Below are 22,441 nucleotides of genomic sequence, written 5' to 3' on the forward strand. Positions count from 1 at the left end.
AAAATAGATTAGAATGTGGCTGAATAGTCAGCTTGTTAATTGTTCTCTGAACAAGTTCTCAACGTGTCAGTACTATCTAAATAATGAATAATTATGATTATGACTTCAATATGGAATAACCTGCCCTTGGCTTTTATTTCTTGAGAGATGTAATATCACTTCGATTGCTTTCAATCATATGTGACATCTTCTGTACATTGATAGATGTATTATTGATACACACGCTCTTGATGTGGCAAGTTCTTTCTTTTATCTTTGATTAAAATGAATTACTACATTGCAACAGCTCCTCTTCCAGTTCCATGAATTACTACATTGAAACAGCTACTCTTCCAAGTGTCAGTTGCATAGCCAGCGTACTATTCACTCACCACAACATTTCAGTTTTAAAAAGCATGTTCAGCAAATGTATCTATTTCTTTTTTTTAATTTGATTTGATTTTTTCAGTGTTCCAAGATTCATTGTTTATGCACCACACCCAGTGCTCCATGCATCTGTTTCTATATAGGCAATCCAGTTTCATTTCTCCTGATATAAAAGACATATAAACTTCTACTGCCCTGAGGTAGAAATTTGTTGGTTTTGCCCACCCAACTCTCTTTGGACTTCTGATCAGAGCAGCTCAATTTTCCTTAGCATAATCTCCCCTAACCCAGGTCCAGTCTTTATGATGTGAGTGCGGCTGATCTTACCAGTCCCCCAACTGCCCCATCTCTAAGACTAAGCTTCTGAACAAAGTTGACCCAGGAGTTTAGTCCATGACTTCGCTGCAGTGAATAGCTCAGAGTTAGGGACCAACCCAGTCAGGTGAATCAGAATCATTCCCTATGACTTTTGTTGATGCAAAGAAAAAAAAGGAAAAATACAAATTAAGAATGAGACACAAATTGGCATCTGGGTGGCTCAGTGGGTTAAAGCCTCTGCCTTTGGCTCAGGTCATGATCTCAGGGTCCTGGGATCGAGCCCCACATCAGGCTCTCTGCTTGGCGGGGAGCCTGCTTCCCTTTCTCTCTCTGCCTGCCTCTCTGCCTACTTGTGATCTCTGTCTGTCAAATAAATGGATAGAATCTTTTATAAAAAAAAAAAAAAAAAAAAAGAATGAGACACAAATCTTGATGACAGTTTTTTGACTCTCTGGATTCAGCTGTGAATAAATACAAAATCTACTTTTGGACCACTCAATTTATATAAGCCATTCTATTTTTAAAAATGGATTGAGATGGCTTTTCATTTGCATACAACCAGAAGACCTCTGATTAATAAGCCCATGACCTGATTCTTTTCCATTTAGATAATGTATTATTCAAGATAGGATAAACTGGTAAAATAATGAAATTTGAAATCTCAGTTACTTAACATAAAAAAGATTTTATTTTGTTCATATCACAGTCCACTACTTGTTGGGCTGTCTTTTTCTTTTTTTCTTTTTTTTTTTCTTTTTTTTTTTAATGGCAATGGTATTTTTAGTGGCAGATAGTGTCTAAGATACTTCCAGTCTAGAAGGGAAAGAAGGAGAAAACATCCTGGCTCCTCAGTGGCTTGTCCTAAATATGACACAGGTCACTACTGCTCACAGGCTGGTGTCCAGTCTGACCACTCAGCATCACCTAATTGAAGAAGACAGAAAAATGTAAGGGAGTATATCCATATTCACTGGAAATAACTGTCTATATTAGTCAGGGTTCTCCAGAGAAAAAGAAAAAACAGGGTGTGTGTGTCTGCGTGTGTGTATGCGTGTGTGTGGAGAGAAAGAAATTTTAAGGAACTGACTTTTTAAGAAACTTTAAGAAATTTTACGGAATTGACTCACACAATTGCAGGGGCCCATGAATTTGAAATCTGTAGACCGACAGGCTAGAAACAGGCAGAAGTTGATACTACAGCCTTGACGCAGAAATTCTTCTTGAGAAGTCCTCAGTTTTTGCTCTGAAGGCCTTTAATTAATTGGATGAGGCCTACCAACATCACATAGAAGTCAACTGATTATAGATGTTAACCACACATACAAAATACCTTCATAGAAATACCTAGATTAGGGATTGATTAAAAAACCATATACTATAGCCTCGCCAATTTGATGCATAAAATTCACATCCCACTAAATCTGCCACACATTAAATGCCCTTACAAGGGGCACCTGGGTGGCTCAGTGGGTTAAGCCTCTGCCTTCGGCTCAGGTCATGATCTCACGGTCCTAGGATCGAGCCCCACATCAGGCTCTAGGCTCAGCAGGGAGCCTGCTTCCCTTCCTCTTTCTCTGCCTGCCTCTTGGCCTACTTATGATCTCTCTCTGTCATATAAATAAATAAAATTTTTTTTAAAAATGCCCTTACAATTTTCTTCTTATAATATTATAATGGAAATAAATATCTCTGCTATATGTTGAGAGATTACAGTTCATGTCCTATTGTTCAACATTTTTACGCAGCTTCTCCCATGCCAGGAGGCTAAATGCTGTAATAATATAAAAATATTTCCCTGATTACTAGAATGCTAATTCATTTCTTTAATCTTAGCTAGGTTCCGGCCCTATATTTTTTTAAAAGATTTATTTATTTATTTGACAGACAGATCACAAGTAGGCAGAGAGGCAGGCAGAGAGAGAGAGAGAGAGGAGGAAGCAGGCTCCCCAGTGAGCAGAGAGCCCGATGCGGGGCTCGATTCCAGGACCCTGGGATCATGACCCGAGCCGAAGGCAGAGGCTTTAACCCACTGAGCCATCCAGGTGCCCCTCCAGTCCTATATTTTTAACTGTTTCCATTTCTATATTTATTAACATATCCAATTAATACTTTCTTAGTACCTGCTATATGCTAGGTATACCAAAGGTCACCTTTTCAAGTCAAATATCTGCATCTTCCTACTGAAGGGGAATAGGTTACTATAGTAAGTGCCTAATGCTTTGTGACAAATCATCCCAAAACCTGGAGGCTCAAAGCAAGAAAAAAATACCTTTCATGGTTTCTGTGGGTTGGCAATTTTAAAGTAGCTTGATTGGATAGTTCTATTTCAGGGTCTTTGATGAGAGTACAATCAGGTTTTAACAGGTGCTTTTATCAGTAGAAGGCATGATTAGGGCCGCAAGTGCTGCTTCTAAAGGGGCTCGCTCCTTTATCTGGAAAGTTGCAGAAGACTTCAGTTGTTCTCTACGTGGGCCTCCTCACAGGCCTGCCTGTGGGCCATCATGCTTGGCTTTCCCTGAATGAGAGACCCAGAAGAACAAGGCAGAAGCTTCAATACCTTATATGACCCAGACGTGGAAGTCACATACCATCACTTCCACTGACCTACTATTCACACATACCAGCTCTGAATCATATTGGAAGAAACTACATAAGAATGTGGATTCTAGGAGGCAAGGATCGTGGGCCATTTTGCCAGCCGGTGACTACAATAGCGTATACCAGCCCCTTGTCTGAATTACCTTCTTTTTTTGTTTAAGGTTAATCCTTTTATTTTATTATTATTTTTTAATCAGAGAGGGAGAGAGCACAAGCAGGAGGAGCAGCAGGCAGAGAGAGAAGCAGTCTCCCCGCTGCGCAGGGAGCCCGATGCGGGGCTGGATCCCAGAACCTTAGGATCAAGACCTGAGCTGAATGAAGGCAGCCACGTAACTGGCTGCGCCACCCAGGTGTCTCTTGAATTACCTTCTGCTTAGAGATCCCGCTGACTCACCCAAATCAATATATGGCTCTGTAATTCATATATTCAGATCTTACTAGGTCATGAGCTGAGATTTCAATTAAATTTAGGATGGAGCTTACTTGGTTAGGTGAGAGGAACATGTGGGAAAAAACACTCCTTCCCTCCTTGGATTATCACTCTAGAAATTCTCTAAAGAGGTTCAGCTGGAGGCTGTGGACACCAAACACACCAGACATAAAGCACGCACGCACACAGAGTAGTCATTCTTGTCAGCACCACTACCATAGAACCCACCACCTCTTACACAAGTAGAAGTGGCCTGTCTTTGGTCACAAAACAACATAGGTAACTGCTATTTGGGCAGTTATTAAGAAATTCAAAAACTATGTAATAGTGGCTTATTTCTGTATCGTAGTGTCCCTGAAATTTCCATCTTACTGAAATTAAAATATCCAGAATATTCTGTCTTAAAGATATAAATATTAATAGAATGACATTTTTTTAATTTTGTTGTAATGGGTGCAAAATTGAAATGTAACATCAAAGGTCATAGGAGCTCTTGTGAAGGCTCTAATAGAATGAAAAAAGTGATAACTGCTATCATGGGCATAACCGATTCTGAGTTATGGAATGTCTGCAGTTTGGTTTCACTTCTTATATTAAATAGCTTTTTTTTTAAGATTTTATTTATTTATTTGACAGACAGAGATCACAAGTAGGCAGAGAGAGTCAGACAGAGAGAGAAGAGGAAGCAGGCTCCCTGCCGGGCAGAGAGCTTGATGTAGGGCTCGATCCCAGGACCCTGGGATCATGACCTGAGCCGAAGGCAGAGGCTTTAACCCACTGAGCCACCCGGGCACCCTTTAAATAGCTTTAATAATAAACCAGTTATATGATAATAATTGCTTCGCAAAAATTAAATAGGAAAAAAATACTTTGAATTAACAAATCCTAACCATACAAATTCAAGAAGTCATCCTCAGTTTTCTCCTCCCAAGTCTACAGGACTTCTAAACCCATTTATATTTGACCCCAACCCATGGGTTGAGAATCTATCCAACTTCAATATCAAACCAGGTAGTTCAACTAATAATGCAACATATACTTATTAAAAGAGATGTTCAAAATAAACTACTTATAAAAATCTGAGTTCACTGACCAGAGAAATGGTTAATTTTTTTTTCAAAATTAAGCAATTAGCGCTTTATTACTTAAAGGAAAAATTGATAGCACAGGAAGAGTTTTAATGATTCAATTAATGGAAAATTATAATGCAATTTCTTTAAAATTGTTTTAAACATCCTAGTGTACCACTAGACTTACTCCCACTGTCCTTACTTTTGAAGGTATTAATATCAATGGACTAATTAGAAAGAATCAAAATGGAATCACTTATACCCAATTCTCCTTTGCCAAGGTTTTAGGTTGTAGGTTTATGTAGCCTTTGGATGGAAACCAAATAAACAATTTGTTCTTGACTTTTAAAAAATTAGCTTATCCAACAGTACATTAAAAAGATTATCCACCATAACCAGGTGGGATTTATCCATGGGATGCAAGGGTGGTTCAATATTCACAAATTAATCAATGTGATAGAACAAATCAATAAGAGAAGAGAGAAAACCACATGGTTCTCTCAATTGATGCAGAAGCAGCATTTGACAAGATACACCATCCATTCCTGACTGAAACACTTCAATGTATAGGGATAGAGGGAACATTCCTCAACTTCATAAAATCTATCTATGAAAAACCCACTGAGAATATCATCCTTAATGGGGAAAAGCTGACAGCCTTCCCTTTGAGATCAGGAACACAACAAGGATGCCCACTCTCACCACTCTCTCTCTTTGCAGATGACATGATACTTTATATGGAAAACACAAAGGACTCCACTCCCAAACTACTAGAACTCATACAGCAATTCAGTAATGTGGCAGGATATAAAGTCAATGTACAGAAATCAGTTGCTTTCTCATACACTAACAATGAAAATATAGAACAGGAAATTAGCTTTTCCAGTTCTTTTACAATAAACAGAAATAGGACAATGGTATGTCAAATGTCATTAGAAACTGAACATTCAGAAGACAATAATAAAACCATGCCCAACTAATCTAAACTGCCAAACCAAAATAATTTTTTTTATTTCCAATGTCCAGGAAAAAAACACCAGTGTTTCAGTTAAAAGCAAGCACATAGCATAATTATGTTGTTGATATGACTATATAATTAATCCTATCAAATTCTAATTAAACCTTAATGATTAAATCTCTGGGATTTTCTTCAGAGTTCATAAGAGGCAAGAATGTCATCTGACATGATTAAATCACCCACAGAAAGCTTATAGTGACTCTGTGAGAAGCTATGCTATATTAAGCTATAAGAGACTGTACTTTCTTGACTTTTTTTTAAATAAAAGGAAAATGTAAAGCATGTTCTCAAGTTCCATAATATTTGCTGAGAATGATACAGGAGAAATAGTGAATATTAGTTATCTATTGAAGTGTAACAAATTGAATGCCATAAAGCAACATTATTACCTCACTGTTTCTGTAAATCAGGAATTTAGGTACAATTTAGCAGGATCCTCTAGCTCTAGGATTTCTCACAAGGACCTGGGAAGGCTGCAATCAACCTCTCAGCTGGGTCTACAGTCACCCTAAAACATCACTGGTAGTGGATCTCTTTCCAAGCTTACACCATTGGCTGTTTGCAGGATGCATTCACTCTCTGACTGCTGGATTAAGGACCCTATTTTCTCACTGACTATGGGCCAGATGCTGCCCTCACTTCTCTACCATGTGGACATCTTCATAATACAGCTCACAACATGACAACTTGCTTCATCGGTGCAAGCAAGTAAGAAGCGCCAAAGACCAGATCTGCGGGCAGAACTAAAATCACAGACTTTTACGGTTTAATCTCAAAGTGACATCCCATCTCTTTTGCCTCTTCTATTTATTAGAAGAAAGCCACTAGATCCCTCACACACCAAATCTGAGAAGATAATAAAAGAGGTGAATAGCAGGAGGTGGGACTCGTTTAGAGTTATTTCAAAAGTGGTCTACCTTATGGTGCTACTACTACTAAACTTTAGAGGTTGTCTGAGTTGAATAGTGTTCCCCAATTTTCACGTCCATCTCAGCATCTCAGAATATGACCTTATCTGGAAACAAGTTCACTGCAGAGGTAATAAGTTAAATTACACTTAGATCATACCTGACTACAGTGGCCCATTAATTCAACATGACTAGGGTCCTTATTTAAAAAAAAGAAGAAGAAGAAGAAGACACACAGAAATACACAAGGAGAATGCAGGTGATAACAGATGGAAAACTTGGAGCAATGCATCTACAAGCCAAGTGATACCAAGGATTTTCAGCAAGCACCAGAATCCAGGAAAACACAAAGAAGCATCCCACCTTAGAGCTTTAAAAGAGAGCATGTTAACACCTGCTAACACCTTGCTTTCATATGTTTAGTTAGCTTCCAGAAGTTTGAGAGAACAAATTTCTGTTGTTTTAAGCCACCAGGTTTGTCATACTTTGTTATAGCAAGCCCTAGGAAATGAAAATTTTTAGATAGGTGCTTATTTAAAGAACACTTAGTGATATCACCCCATTATAGAATATTTTTCTTCTGAAGAAAACAATCAGATTAGGCTGGCTAATATATAGATCCTTCTTTTATTTTTTTTTTAAAGATTTTACTTATTTACTTGACAGATAGAGATCACAAGTAGGCTGAGAGGCAGGCAGAGAGAGAGGAAGCAGGCTCCCTGCTAAGCAGAGAGCCCGACTGGGGGCTCGATCCCAGGACCCTGGGATCACAACTGGAGCCGAAGGCAGAGGCTTTAACCCACTGAGCCACCCTGGGGCCCCCTATAGATCCTTCTTTAAAGAAAAAAGTACTCATATATTATCAGTGTTAAACTATTTGCGTTATTAATTATTTTAATTTTAGGTAGCACATGGTATTGCCTTGCTGAACATAAATGACAACTCCTGGGGTTAATAGTATACAATGTGCAAGGTTTACACTTCGTTTATTGTGGGGTAGACAGACTTATATACAACCTCAGATATCTACCTCCTACTGCTTATACCCTTGCATTATCCCCTCCCCTTGAGTACTGTGGGAACTGTGACCTTCTAACCAACAAAATATGGCAAAGGTGATAAGATGCCACTCCCACAATTACAGTATGTCGTCCTGGATTCTGACTTGCTAGGGACTCTCTCCAGCTGGCCTTGAAGAAGCAAACTGCCAAGAATCCTACCGCTGTAAAAAAACGAACTCTGGAACAATCTGAGTGAGCCTGAAAGCGGAGAATTCCAGATGAGAACATAGGCAAGTGATAGCCTTGACTAAAACCTTTTGAAATCCTAAGCAGAGGACACAAAAGAAGACATGCTCGGATTCCTGACCCACAGAAACTGTGAGATCATAAATGTGGATTGTTTGAAACTACTAAGTTTGTGGTCATTTGTTATGTAGCAACAGAGAACTACTGTTCAACTTGATTCTTTTCATTTTACGTATGATGATCTCATCTGAATTGTTATTATTGTCATTTGGTGGAGGGAGAGGTTTTCAATTTCTGTTTAAAGACTTTATTTTTTTAAATAGTTTTTAGGTTTACAATAAAACTGAGAGGGAGGTACAGAAATTTCTCCCATACCTCCTGCCCTCACACATGCCTAGCCTCTTCCATTACCACCATTACTTGCCAGAATGGTACCGTTTTTACCAAGGATGAACCTACCTTGACACATCCTCATCACCTAAAGTCCATTGCTTAAGTTCAGGCTGGTCTTTAGATAGGGTTTAGACAGAGGCATAATAACATATATCTATCATTATAATATCATACACATTATTTTCACTGCCCTAAAAATCCTCTGTGCCCTGTCATTATTTTTTAATAGTTTATTTCTTTCAAATTATCAATCACTTTTTGATGAATCAGTTGGTTACCTACTGCTAACATTCAACACTGAAAAGTAAAAATTTCTATTTAATTAAAAAGTCTTTTTTGTATTTACTATTACCCTTAGTACTAAGCGAATTCTCAAAGTTGGGAGGTGAATTGAGATCCTTGCTATATGACTTTTTGCAATGTTAATAAGATACTATCACACGAAAGAAGATTCAATTCCCCAATCACTTTTCTCAACTCAAATTACTCTGAAAATCTAATTCATAACAGCATATCATGATGTCATTGGGCCCTTATAGTGTAATAAGTAAGTCATAAACATGAAGTCATGGGACCATTCTCAGTTGTAAATGTTCTAACAGATGATATATAATATACTTGTTTCTCCTTTATTAAAATTTTCAATTATTTTATAAACTAAACTGCAAGATATAAAAGTTCTCATTAATAAATATTCAAAATGATCCCCAAAGACACTGAGATATGTACCTCTTCTTCTCACAAAAATAATAGAATAAAAATAAGCTAAAGTGATATTAAAGTGAATAATGTTGGGCACCTGGCTGGCTCAGTGGGTTAAGCCTCTGCCTTTGGCTCAGGTCATGATCCCAGGGTCCTGGGATCAAGCCGCGCATCGGGCTCTCTGCTCAGTGGGGAGCCTGCTTCCTCCTCTCTCTCTGCCTGCCTCTCTGCCTACTTGTGATCTCTCTCTGTCAAATAAATAAATAAAGTCTTTGAAAAAAAATAAAGTGAATAAGTTGACATAAAGATAACTTTTCTAACATTGGGGAGGGTATGTGCTTTGGTGAGTGCTGTGAAGTGTGTAAACCTGGCAATTCACAGACCTGTACCCCTGGGGATAAAAATACATGTTTATAAAAAATAAAAAATTAAAAAAAAAAAAGATTATCTCTCTCCTTCTCCCTCTGCCCCTCCCCTCCTCTTACAAATAGATAGCTATAAATAAACAAACAAATTTACTTTAAACGTAAAAAATTTTAAAAAGATAACTTTTCTAATGAAAATAGTTTGCTACATTTGTTTCATTTATAGTAACTAGTTATATAATAGGCACAACTCCCCTTTGTCACCAGCTTGGTATGCAGATAGGTTTCAATCATATCCCTAAAGCATGGAGGAGTAGACCCTTCCCATCCCCATCAGTTTTTAGTTACTCTCTAGAACTTTACCAGGCTTCCAGGAATATCCCTATGTGGTGTTTAGGCAAGAAGCTACACTTATCCCATGTGAAGGTGGACACTGACCTAGTCATCAACTCTGGACTGATGTGCTAGATGGGTCCAGGATCTGCTCCTGGCAACTCCTTTGATACTCCACAATCTATGTGCAGACCTTAGAACCCCAAAACTCCTCTATGCTTATTGGAAGACAGAGACATGGAGGGGCAGATAAGAAAGGAATATCTTCCAACCCTCCCTAATGACTAGCCCAACACCCAAGGACAGGCAAGGTGTTTCTTGATAAAGCATATGAAAAGAAAAATTTCAGTAATTTCTTTTTGGTGAGACCTTCTGTTTTCAATATGAAATTTGCCACAGTGCATTTTAAAGCTGAGAGCAAAACAATGATATGATAATGTAGTTTTTAAAGAACTATTGCCCAAATATATATTTACTTAGTGAATTTCAAAATATAACACTTAAATAAAGTCACAATTCTACATTGCCAACAAAAGGGGCACTAAAAATCTTCACTAAGCAAGTTCACTTCTAGATATTTACCCAAGAGAAGTAAAAACATATCCATAAAAAGACCTGCTCAGGTTATCTGATTTCCAACTCAGCATATTAAGAGCTTAGAAGTTGCAGGCACCTGGGTGGCTCAGTGGGTTAAGCCACTGCCTTCGGCTCGGGTCATGATCCCGGGGTCCTGGGATTGAGTCCTGCATCGGGCTCTCTGCTCGGCGGGGAGCCTGCTTCCCTCTCTCTCTCTCTCTCTGCCTACTTGTGATCTGTCTGTCAAATAAATAAATAAATAAAATCTTTAAAAAAAAAAAAAAAGAGCTTAGAAGTTGTTACTCTAACAAGTAAGAATCTGAACTGAAAATCAACAACCCTTTTTAGGTCCATCAGAGAATTAAGGTCAAAGGGCAGGCCTTGTAAAGAAGGACAGAATGCTCTAATGTGCTTCAAATGTTCAAAATGGGATTTTTCTCCAATCTTCACTGTGAGAACCTGGCCAAGCTCCTGATGGTAAACTCACAAAAGTGTGAGCATGTCCCCCCTTCAGCTGGCCTCCCTGGAAGTCTAACTCCCAGAGCATCCACACTGAGCCTCCAGCAACTTGTCGGTTACACTTGAGGATTTCTTCCCCTGATACTGATTCTCAGGGAGGTTTCTTCTCAGGGGTTTCTAGCTCCAGTAAGATGTGATTCTCTGTGTCAGCCTGTCTGGCTCTCCACTGTTGGAGGACACAAGCACCAAGTACTTTGTACACATCATTCGCATTTCATCTTACAATGCTTCAATTCCATAATTCTCCCCCACATTACAGTGACCAAATTGAAGCTTAGAACATTTGAACTGTAATTCAAATTTGAAGCAAAGCCACGTCTTGAGCCTAGGCTGGCCCACCTCCAAGCCCCGCACCCTGAAACACCACACTCTATGGTTTATTCAAAACTACTTCCTGTCACAAGCCTTGGGACCTATCAGGTTGGCTACCTCATGGGGGTAGGGGAAAATGGGAGTTGATGAGAGAAGACACGGTGGTAGCAGCCTATTAAGGTAAGAGTTGTTACTTGTAATACTAGATCCACCCCGAGTTCAGTATGTCACCTTGGTTCCATAAGTTCAGAAATAAAGTGAAGGAAAATCAACAGACAAGATCCAGACTTTTCCCTTAGATTGGACTATAGTAATGAGCTTGAAGAGACCAAAGAACGTGGAAATTCTGTGACTGAGGCAGGTATGTGCACCCATACTAAGGTGTATGCATTTTTCCAGGAGGAAGATCTATGGCTTCAGATTCTCGGGCAAGTCTACAATCCAAAAAGTTTAGGATGATCTCTAAGATCTCTGTCAATTCCAGCAGCTAGTGCATCTTTCATACTGAGTCATAGTTCTTCCTCACCTTAACTTTTATCCATTATCGAGACAACTTGTTTTCCTTTCAAAATCTACAATATTTTGGCTATTTTGTTTGTTGTTGTTGTTGTTGTTGTTTAAAGAGGGAGAAAGAGAGATAATCTTAAGCAGGCTCCACACCCAGCACAGCATCAAGTGTGGGACTTGATCCCACAAGCCTGATACTATGACCTGAGCTGAAATCAAGAGTTGGGCACCCATGTGACTGAACCACCCAGAGGCCCCCCAAATGTATATGATTTTAAAAGAAAAAAAAAAAATCCACATTTGGAAACATGACACTTGAAAAGTTCCCTGGTGGATCTTTGTCTTTTGCCTAACAATTGGTGTTTTCATATATATGGTCACTATGCCAAGTTGCTGAAGCTAAAAAAAAAAAATCTGGATTTCTTTTTAGTAATTTAGAGAAACTTTGACAGGCTAAGGTGGAATATAGAACTTTTTTTTTTCCTTAGAGGAAAGGCTTCCTGTGTTCTGAGAAGAAAATTTTTTTTAAACATTTGTTTTAGTCAGGTAGTTATGATAGAATCTTGACACACTCTCAGAGAAACCCTGAAATGGGTAAGTGACTCAAAGGTAGGCTCTTGATACCGGATCTGTGAAACGTGAAGATTCCTTGGGGATTCTAAGAATCACTAAGGAGGCTATTACACATTTATTTAGTTATGCATATGGGACTTGACTGTGTTCACTGAGTCTTAAAAGAGGAGTCTCTCCTGAAAGACAGAAATAGGAAAACAAACAGGTAGTGATATACTGGTAAATGCTGAACAGGGTTTCCAGGAAGGAAATTTTAAAACCCTGATTTGTAGTGTTTGCCAATCTCTGAAGGATATTCGGAGACGGTAAGAGTCAAAATCATCTTAAAAGACCAAAAAGCAGTCCTGCCATTCATCGGGCCAGAAGGACGGGCACGTGGTGTCAGCAGCAAAGTTAACAGGACAAACTGTTTCCTTACAAGGTTGTCAAACATCCTAATGACTCCCTTCATGAGTGATCACTACTTTCTCATCAGTGACACTTCCGGACGCCCTTTGCTAGCCTCAGCTGGATGACCAGTTGTTTTTTGTTTTTTTTGTTTTTTTAAAGATTTTATTTATTTGACAGACAGAGATCACAAGTAGACAGAGAGGCAGGTGGGGCGGTGGGGGAGGGGAAGCAGGCTCCCTGTTGAGCAGAGAGCCCGATGTGGGGCTCGATCCCAGAACCCTGGGATCATGACCTGAGCTGAAGGCAGAGGCTTTAACCCACTGAGCCACCCAGGAGCCTCTGGATGACCAGTTGTTAAACCTTTCTACCACTGGGGCACGCACAACCCCCGGTTAATCCCTACCTCCCATAATCCCACCCCAGAAACAGCAACCAATCCAGAACAGATCACCTCTTCCCTTAGATACTCCTCAGAATCCTCTGGCAGGAACTCAGCACTGACTGACACACCAACACACCGTCTTCTCGCTTTTGTCTGGGTGACACTGCACTCAGGTGCTGCGAGCCAATCAGTAAATCATATATAAATCAATCTTCAGGCTCTAATATTTTCAAAGGGTTAATACTCCCACTAAGGTTGATTTTAAACTACCCATGGGATGTCTAAGAACATGGATTTGGGAAAAGATGAGAACAATCAGCAGAATCAGATGTAAGATGGCTCCATGTCCCAGGTTACTCTCTCAACAACCATAGAAGAGATTTTTTTTTTAAGATTTTATTTATTTGAGAGAGAGAGAGAGATCACAAGCAGGAAGGAAGGGTAGAAGGAGCAGCAGACCCCCCCACTGAACAGGAAGCCCAATGTGGGACTTGATCCCAGGACCCTGGAATCATGACCTGAGCCAAAGGCAGACGTTCAACCGACTGAGCCACCCAGGCACCCGGAACAGATGTTTTTAAACCTCAGTCAGATAGATAAGGAAACTGAGGCTCAGAGAGTTTAAATAAATTATTTAACGTCACAAAGCTGGTGGCAGAGCCACCATTTAAACTGGTGGTGTCATCCTGATTCAAAATCCTATGATCTTTTACTAACACCACACTGTTCAATATGTTACAATAGTATCATCTCTTCCTACAATAATTTCATGGACATAAACCTTTCTAAAAGATGTACATTCCACTGCTTGTGCAGACTTCATTTTTTCATTCTTTAGTATCTCTTCCACACACTCTAAGGCAGCTGTGTGACTTTAGGCAAAATATTCACATCTTTATGACTCAGCTTCTTCACCTGTAGGATGGGGATAAATATAGCAGCTACACAGAATTCTTGTATACATTTTTTAAAATTAATAAATGCAAATTGTTTAGTATAATGACTAACATACAGGAAATACTTTAAAAAGGTTAGCTGATAAAATCATAAAATCATAATGCTATACCTGTAAAGTACTGAATAAACTATGTTGTGGGCCTTTGACTTAATAAGTCTCTATAATTTCACTTAAATCGTTTTCAGACTTTCACACACAGCTGAGATGGTGTTAAAAAATCTTTCCACAGGGAGCCTGGGTGGCTCAGATGGTTAAGCATCTACCTTTGGCTCAGGTCATGAGCCCAGGGTCCTGGGATTGAGAGCCCCATGTTGGGCTGCCTGCTCTGCAGGGAGTCTGCTTCTCCCTCTGACCCTCCCTCTGCTCATGCTCTCTTTCTCTCTCTCAAATAAATAAATAAATAAATTCTAAAAAAATCTTTCTGTAATCCTGCTTCCATTATCTATTGCTGCTCGACAAACCAAAATTTACCAGTTTAAAACCACAATAGTTGTGTTATTGATCCCATTTCTGTGGGCTGATCTGACAGCTGAGGTCTCTCGTAGAGTCAATTAGAAACTTGGCTGGAGGACCTCGGTTTTCTTCCAAGTGGCCTCCTTCTCCTTGTCATGTCCCATCCACCAGGGCCATTCCATGTGTGATCTCTCTCTAGCAAGATAGGACGACTTCCCTATAGGATGGTATCTGGGCTCCAAGATGAAGTTTTCCAACAGGACAACTTGAGTGTGCAAGCCCTCCACAAACTCGCTTGTTGGCTAATGTCCACTGACCACAGTGAGTTACACGGTCAAGCCCAGAGTTCTGCAGAAGGGGACTAAACAAGGGCTTTAGGATTGAGAGGCATAGCTGTTTTTCTATGGGGGCCGGGGTGGGGGGGGGGCACCAATACACCAGCCAGCCACAGATTCCTATGCATATTCATGCATAAACCTCTTTCAGAATCAATGAGAAAATGCCAAGTAACTGATTTTATAGAGAGACTCTTTAGTCCTGTGAATAATGAAAGCAGAATTGGAACTGACTAAAAGTTCCTGTCAGTCTGATTGTCTGTGCCATATGTGCATGGCCCCATCATACAAGGAGAATTTAGAAATAATGGCAAAGTCATTTTAATGAGCTAGGGAAAAGTGAATAAATTATGATCCCTGTAAGTACCAATTTTAATCTACCTCTTTACGGACTAAAAAAAAGTGTCAGAGATTATGATAATCATTCATCTGACAACACACACATAACATCATCATCATTACGGTTGCCATTATAACCATTACATTTTTATTAACATTTTCTCCCTGAAATTTCCATTTGAAAGCCAATGGTAATTTCATTTTGAAATCAGTTCTAACTGTGAATGGCTCCAGTACATGTTTTATTTCTGAAGTCAGCCTCCCCTGATAAAAGCTAGTCTGTTTCACTTTTTTCCTTGTTCTTTTCCTCTGCCCTTCTGGGGGTGAAAAAGAAAAAGCTATTTCAAAAAAAAAAAAACAAAAAAACAGCTATTATTATATGTCTACCGTAATTATAAGCAAGATTCAATTACACTGCTCTAAAATATTCATTGCAAACTTATGATTTAAAGATATTTCATTTCCTATTCATGTGTAGTTCCCATACTCACAGTATAAATATTTACACTTAATTATGGAAAATTTCGCACATTATCCCAGTAGCATGAAAATATATTAATAAATTTACATTAATAAGCGAATCTTTGAAAAATTATTTAGAAGTAGGAAAACAGAAGAATGTCATACATAGAACTATGATAGCCAGAGGCTTATGCTTTGAGATCTCCCCTGTTTACCCAGCTCACATAATCATATGTTTTTGTAAAATTTACAAAATGCGGGTATTTTATCTTAAGACCTGTGTCTCTTTCCAGGATGAATTCCCTTCTAGCACATGTCCCCTCATAGAGCGTGACAGTGGGGAGGCTGTGGCATTTTTAGGCTCTGGTAAAGAAAAGTCAAATCACGGGGCCATTTGTCCGGATTTTGTGGGATATGTTTATGTGGTTTTCGGTCTCAGTAATGTATAGTTAAGTTCTTGCCAGTCATCCCACTCTAGGAAAAGCTTGAGAAATGCATCTTTCCCGTAAGGGCTACGCACGCTCACACATTGTCCTGGGAAGGCACAGGACCCACCTCCACAGGAACAAATGTTATGGTGTTTGGCACGAAAGTTTGTTCGTAGTGGAGAAGAAAAAGGGTTTGAAATCTACAGACTAAATTGTCTTTCTTTTCTGAAGTGGTAATAGTAAATATGTCCCCCAAACCAACAGAAAAACTATGAAGGGGAGTACAGTGCACGTATATCAGGCAATTAATTAATCAGAAGTAGGTTTTCTTTGTGCATTTTGTTACGTTTACAGTATTTGTCAGCTTTTAAACTCTTGTAAATTGTTGTGATTCTTCTTCTCAACCTAAATAAATATTTGCTTTCACACCTAATTTAGTAGCAGTATTTTTGTATTCCTCCAAAGGAAGCATCCCAAACGGCGCAAGCAAAACTCAGACCTGCTCTGAACAGCAACTGATCCGCGGTACAGTGAAATCTTCAATTTATGGGATTAGCTATTAGCCAATCATAAAATCATGCCTTCTTGTTTTTGGATTTCCATTTTTGTTCTCTTAACTCCTGAGACAGATTCATTTCTCTCTCAAATGTGACTCTAATCCCTTGCTTTCACTTTAAACTCTAACATGGAGGATTATAGATGAAGTTTGGCCCAAGGTAGATCATTAATCCTCATTGTATTAGTCAGCGTTCTCCAGAGAATCAACAGGGTGTGTGCTTGTGTGTGTGTGTGTACATGAGTGTGGGGAGAGGGAGGGGACAGAGACAGAGAGCTAGAGAGACATTGAGAGAGAAGGTATTTTAGGGAATTGGCACAGACACTGTGGAGGGTCTTTGTGCCCGTCTAGGCCTACAGATAAGCCCCAGGGAAGGTTTGAAGCTGCAGCTCAAGTCAGAAAGCACACGGCCAGCAGAAATTCCCTCTTTCTTGGGGCACCTGGGGGGCTCAGTGGGTTAAGCCTCTGCCTTTGGCTCAGGTCATGATCTCAGGGTCCTGGGATCGAGCCCCATATCAGGCTCTCTGCTCAGCAGGGAGCCTGCTTCCCCCTCTCTCTCTGCCTGCCTCTCTGCCTACTTGTGATCTATGTCTGTCAAATGAATAAAATCTTAAAAAAAAAAAAAGAAAGAAAGAAATTCCCTCTTTCTTAAGGAAGTCGGCCTTCTCTCTTTCAAGGCCTTCAATTGGGATGGGGTGAGGCCCACCCACACTGTGGAGAGCAATTTGCTTTACTAAACGTCCACAGGCCTAAATGCTAATGTCATCACAAAATAACTTCACGGCAACATCTAGACTAGTGTTTGATCAAGTAAGAAGCGAGACGCAGTGGCTCAGTCAAGGGGACACATCTAATTAACCATCACCTGATGACCACACAGTGAAGACACAGAACAAGCATTGCTACAGTTACCTAAGTCATTACATGGAAAGATACCGATGCCATGTCTATTCATTTGTGGAAGGTTAGCTTTTATGAAACTGAGTATCCAATTTAACAACAAAGAGACCAGATAAAGAAATTTTGTTTTGCTTCACATACACACGATGTCAGAAAAACATATTGGCAGTAGATACAGAGCAGAACATTGACATTTTGGCTAGGTTATGCAGTTGGCCCGGTCCCCAGGAATTACCTAGAAAAAACAAGAGTACTTTGAATTGTACTTCCTCCAATGCCTTAGAGAATTCCAGAAAAACCACAAAGAGATCGCAGCCATGTGACCCAAGATCATCCCTTACAGTTCTAATATTCTATAACTCAATTTGATGTTATTAAATGAGATTTAGAAGGAATGGGGGAGGAAATATTGAAACAAGAAGATTTTATAATAACTCGACATTAGATGTATTAGTGACATATGCTACCTACCTTTTGTCTCAAAGAGCCTATTAAATTATCATCAAAAAGACAGCTTTGAGAGGGAAAGGGGTTTAAAATCAGACACATTTATAGTTCACATCATAGTTCAGAACGGCTGATTCTCTAAACAGTATTTTGAAGAACTGCTTGTAAAGTGACTTTTAACAAGTGCTGACAGAAGTTAAACACAAAGTCAGCTTCCTTTATGATCCAAAAGTTCAACATTTTGAAACTGCAGTTCATGGGGTAGAAAAATTTTTTAAAAATCTTATTAGAGGACATGTCTGTCAGCCTTAGCATCTTTGCAACACCCAGTTGCTAAGTGGAAATTATCACTCCAAATTCCAGCAATCTTGTTAAGGGATTTATGAGCCTTTTAGTTCAGGTCTCTTCCAACAAATATCACACTCTTCCTGCCACTGTGCAATTTCATAAAACACAGTAAAGTTACAGTGCCTGTCTAATCCAGCTCCCAGACTATCCACCCCCCTCCCGGGCTCCAGCTGACCCCCCTCTGCGTTGTAGTAAAGGCCCGCCTGCACATCTTCCTCCTACACTTGATTACCTCTCCAGCGTCTATGTCCTATTTCTTTACCTTAATCCAAATCTAAAACCTCATTCAAAGACCAGGTGAAGTCTTAACCCTTTAATAAATGTGAGTGCGGAGAAGGGAAGCATCGAAATATGAAGGCATTCAAAACGTGTAGCCGTGCTGTGCAAGCCATCCTCCTACAAAACACTGTTTCCCACATGCTGGTCTGAAATGTTTTAACTACGAAAATCTCAATATTGGAAGTCTTTTCCCAATCTCCATTTTAAAACATGTAATTAATGGGTAAAATTTTCAATGCCAAAGAAATTCTTTTATTCATTTAAGGTAAAACTTTAGTTTTAGCTAATACCCACGAGATGACAAAATGAATGCATTAATAAATGAATATTAATGAAAACTAAAAAACATATTCATTTTATCTTCTAGTGGGTTATTAGCCATCATTAAATTTTACATGAGCATTCTCCTCACTTGAAAGGACTATCCCTTACCGCGCATTAATACATCAATATTCTGATTACCCATTAGATTCTTTTGAATTTGGGAAAGAGTAAGTTTCCAAGACCCTATTAGCTCAAAGTGCACTAACAAATTGAGATTTTTTTTTTCTCTGAAGTTTTAGTATTAACCCTGAGCTTCAACATTTCCACCAAAGTACGGCTGCCATATGCGACTACACAGAAAGAGTCAGTCTTCCACCCAGAGCCATCTCTGATTTTAAACATGCAACATATATTTTCATTATAACATATATTCAGTGGTAAGTTGTGCACGTGCATAGACTATGACCAGCGCTTCTGTCTCCTCCACACCCTTGCTCACATCTCAGAAATGCTTAGTGAGAATTTATGACATTGTTATTTCTATCATTAAATGGCACTCCCAATGCTAAGAGATCTAGCAGCCGTTTCCCCACTACCTGGTCACCCACGATCACTTCCCAGCACCAGTTCTAGATGCTAATCTCTTGACCAGAACTAACGAGTAATCGGAAACCAATGTTTTGTTTTGTTTCCACTCTAAGGTCTCCAGTTTCTCTCCTCACTCTCAACTACTGAAAACAGGAGGGAAAGAAACAATAACCTCTTTTCTGGCAACTAGATCTCTGGAAACACAAAGTGCATGAGCTGAGAACAAGACCGGCAGCATCAACTACTTTAACGGTAACAATTACATTTATTAGGTGCAAATGTGTATCAGGCACTGTGCTAAGCACCTCACTTGAATCACCTTATTTACTCCTCTTCATGCACCGATGAGGTAGGTTTTGTAACTGGATGACTGCTACCTGAACAGACTTGCCACTGGGACGAGGAGGAAACAGCAGCCTTGATGACCAGCTGACACCAGCGGGGATGGACCACGATACACAGAATTACATGCTCACCCCCACCCCTTATGGAAGCATGACACACAGGAAAGCAAACACTTCGTTTATGAGGGACCGTGAATCCTGAAAGACAGATTGCTCCCAGCAATAGACGGATTGGGCATCCATAATAGAAATTCATTTCAGTTATGGAAAAATAAAGGTCTATTTCTTGCACATCCGAGTTTGTAGATCCAGGAAATAATATCACCATTCTTGTAGGGCAGATGGGGAGCGGTGTGTGTGTGGCGGGGAGGGTGGCGCATATCTCAGGTTTGGAAGGATCAGAGACTTGTCCAGGTTCAATCAAATATCCAGTGATGGTGTCAGGATTTGTAGCCATAATATCTGAAGCCAGAGTTCACTCTTTCAGTAGTCTGTGTGTGTGTGTGTGTGTGTGTGTGTGTGTATAATTTTTTTTTTCCCTATAGATGGAGTGGGAATCGGCTGACATTAAAAAGATAACCTTCAGGATGCCTGGGTGACTCAGGTGGTTAAACGGCTGCCTTCAGTTCAGGTCCTGATCACAGGGTCCTGGGATTGAGCCATACATCAATCTCCCTGCTCAGAGAGGAGTCTGCTACTCCCTCTCCTTCTCCTCCTACCCTGGCTCATGCTCTCTCTCTATATATCTCTGTCAAATAAATACATAAATAATCTCTAAAAAAAAATAACCTCATTCACTATGATTTCTTTGAGAAGTTGCACCCTTTCTGTATATCCTTGAGACACCAAGAAAAGGCATAAAAGTATCTGGATCATAGCACTGTCCTACAGTAATCTAAGTGAAGCGAAATCTACCATTGTAAGTTTTCTAGCAGCCACCTAACAGGTAAAATAAATTTTCATAATACATTTCCTTTAAAAGACACCCAAAATATTATTTCAACATGTAATCAATATTTTTTAAATATCAAATATACTACTTCACATTCTTTTTATACTAAACCTTCAATATTTGGTATTTTTTTTAATTGAGGTATAATTGACACAGAACATTATATTCGTTCTGGAGTGCCTGGGTGGCTCAGTCAGTTAAGCGTCCAACTCTTGATTTTGGCCCAGGTCATGATCTCAGAGTCTTGAGATCAAGCCCAGCTTCGAGCCTGCATTGGGCTCCATACTCAACAGGGAGTCTGCCAGAGACTCTCTCCCTCTGCCAGTTCCCCTCTTCATACTCACTAGCTCTCTCCCTCTAAAATAAATTTTAAAACCTTAAAAAAAAAACATTATATTAGTTCCAAGTGTATAACACAATTTGATCTATCACTACACTTGGTTACAAAAAATTTTTTTTCTTTTATTTATTTTATTCTTGCTATCTTTTTTGAGAGAGGGAGAGTGAGTTGGCAGGAGGGGAGTGGGGGAGGGAGAGAATCCCGGATGAGGGTGGAACTCTGCACGGGGCTCAATCCCCGGATCTTGAGATCATGACCTGAGCCAAAATCAAGAGTCAGATGCTTAACCGACTGAACCCCCCAGGCACCCATGTAATGAGTACTTTTAGATTCAGTCTCTTCACAACTTTCAAATATGCAATACGGTATTATTAACTATAGTTTCTGGTGTATATTTTATACTGACACATCTTAATTCAGATTAGCCACATTTCAAATGATTAATAGCCACATGTAGCTAGTGACTACCTTTCAGGTTGTACTGGCCTAGATAAAACAGAGCAAAGTAGGTGGTGATTCAAATTCCTAACCAAAGACACTTTATGACCTTAATTCATGTCATCCCCAGACACTGTTCTTTCTTAAAGTGCTTCAGGAAACACAGCCCTTCTGTCTTTCCCAGAACTTTATCCTCCTTGGGGGAAAAAAAATCTGATTTTTCAGGAGTCAAGCTTGGCATTTAATTTTAGTAAGACAATTTTCATTTAAATTTTTCTTCTCTCACTTTCACTAACAGATTTACCGAGGAATAATCGGCACTCAAACCCTGAGTGAGAACAGTTCTATTTTCTCTTGTAAGGACAAAAGTTTATCACACTTTTACTGCATGTCCTGCCCTGTCCTAGCTGGTATCAATAATCTCAGCCAAGCCTTGCAACCTAGGAGGTAGGGACCAGCAGTATTATTAATCCCATTTTATACATCAGGAAATAGAGGCCGAGGTCACTGTCAGGGTGAATGGCCTGGAAAGGGAGGGCACCTAAATTCAAAACTAGACAGGCTGCCTCCACAGAGCAATGCTGTCTTCACCACCACCTAACTGTGGGTAGGCGGGGATTTGTACTCTTTTGTAGGTTGGTACTATTGTGACACAAAATGCTAGAGGCAGAGAGGAGGCCTCGCTAGGACCGTTTTTGATATAATTACCTGGAAAAATAGAAGAAACGTGAAAGTCTTTATGCAGATTTCTGGCTGGTCGAGGTAATCTCCTTTTCAAGAATGCCTTCTTCTTGGGGAACCTGGATGGCTCAGTCGGTTAAGTCTCCAGCTCTTGCTTCCCGCTCAGGTCACAATCTCAGGGTCCTGGGATCCAGCCCCAGCATTGGCTCCCTGCTCAGGGCAGAGTCTGCTTGGTTTCTGCCCCGCTCCTCCCCTCCCCTCCCCTGCCCGTCCCCTCTACGTGTGCATGCGCGCGCACACACACACACACACTGACGCGCAC

The 22,441-nt window shown here is 39.8% G+C and overlaps 1 long non-coding RNA gene across 1 annotated transcript; it reads right to left on the reverse strand.

Moving 5' to 3' along the window:
• Positions 1 to 1,393: 1,393 nt before the first annotated feature.
• On the reverse strand, positions 1,394 to 9,865 carry LOC116586098. Its single transcript, XR_004283891.1, has 4 exons — positions 9,764 to 9,865; positions 2,954 to 3,199; positions 1,812 to 1,956; positions 1,394 to 1,608 (listed from the first exon to the last, which is right to left on the reverse strand). It is a non-coding gene; the product is annotated as an uncharacterized LOC116586098 (long non-coding RNA).
• Between the last annotated feature and the right edge of the window lie 12,576 nt (positions 9,866 to 22,441).

Source organism: Mustela erminea, chromosome 3 (genome assembly GCF_009829155.1).
Source record: "Mustela erminea isolate mMusErm1 chromosome 3, mMusErm1.Pri, whole genome shotgun sequence".
In the NCBI taxonomy this organism is placed as follows: Eukaryota; Metazoa; Chordata; class Mammalia; order Carnivora; family Mustelidae; genus Mustela; species Mustela erminea.